The sequence below is a fragment of the Hydractinia symbiolongicarpus genome, chromosome 10 (genome assembly GCF_029227915.1).
Source record: "Hydractinia symbiolongicarpus strain clone_291-10 chromosome 10, HSymV2.1, whole genome shotgun sequence".
NCBI lineage: Eukaryota > Metazoa > Cnidaria > Hydrozoa > Anthoathecata > Hydractiniidae > Hydractinia > Hydractinia symbiolongicarpus.
The window spans coordinates 11,059,067-11,060,446 of NC_079884.1; positions in this window are offsets into that span (position 1 = coordinate 11,059,067).

A 1,380-nucleotide genomic window follows, 5' to 3' on the forward strand; every position below is an offset into this window, starting at 1 on the left:
CTGTGACTAAGCATTCATTGCTTGAATTTTCTCCTAACTAATTATATTGTACGGATTAAACAAGGTTGTTTCCATACTCTGACAGCTACACTATTTTAATTTTTTGCCATTTTGAGGGAATATAATGTCACGGGAATGTCGGGGAAAGCTAGCAACTGAGATACAGGCCTGCTCTGGTTTTCAGCTGTGCCAACTGACTTTATTCTGTGTAATTGAGCCTTCCTTACTAGAAGTGTTCTTCTGTCACGAAAGTCCTGCGACCTCTCCAATACATTTAACCTCACGTTAGGAGTCATTGCATTAAGTCGATTTATAATCTCCCGGGGTATTCAGATGCCTTCTCCTCAGACAATTGTTGTTTTAGATTAACCCAGCTCACTCTATCTTGCTTTCCCGCCTTTCCTATCTGCCCCCTTACCCGGAAATCTATGATCAGTAAACTCGCAGACAGGCTTAGCTCACGCACGAGATTCTGCAGGCAAGGTCAATAAAATATTTTTAAAACCATACTGAGAGTAAAACTAGGAAATATCTGGATAACACTTGATAATTTTTAATAATATGATTTTACTAATCAATGACTTTAAAAAAGACCGATTTATTTTATTAAAAATTTTTGCTAGCCGGCTATAAAATTATTCAACTGCTATATTATACTGTTTGATTTACCCAACCTCGTCCCCATGCCATCTTGCATATTTTCTGGCATCAGGACGGCGATCTTGCGTTCCGATATAAAAATGGCACAACAGGCGCTGGAAACGAAGTTGTGATTTACCAAGATTTAATAGCACTTCGTGGAAATATTAAAATCTCCCCCTTATGTATATCTGGAAAAAAGAGAAAGCCGCGGGTATTTTACTCTTGGAGTGTTTACTCTTCAATTTATCCATCTATTCGTAATTTCTTGTTTCTCCAAATGTTATAGTATATAATTTTTTGTGGGATATCATTAGCAGTTTTAAAATTCGTGGAAAATACTATAACATATCTTATGGATTACGGCCAGGTACGGACATAAATAAGAAAAAAACAGACTTTAACTGCCAAGTAAAAGTGCCATCCTGAAATCAATCATGTTTTTTTTATGTTCAAGTAATTGATCTATGGCCGTTTAGCATCACGACAAAAGGTGTGATACAACCTGCAAAAGACGGACACTTTGGGGCCTTAAAAACTGGCTGTCTCGGACAAGTTTTTTCCTTTTAGTTTTCACCACAACTTGTGGAATGCAAGAAACTATTTCAAACTATACAGGTTCTGTGATTTCTAACTTATACAAACCGTAATGTAAATACTCTACTGACATTCGTTTTGCTGCAGAAAAGTGAGGGACTTTTGAAATCGTGAACCTTAAACACGATGATATGGTCGTCTTAC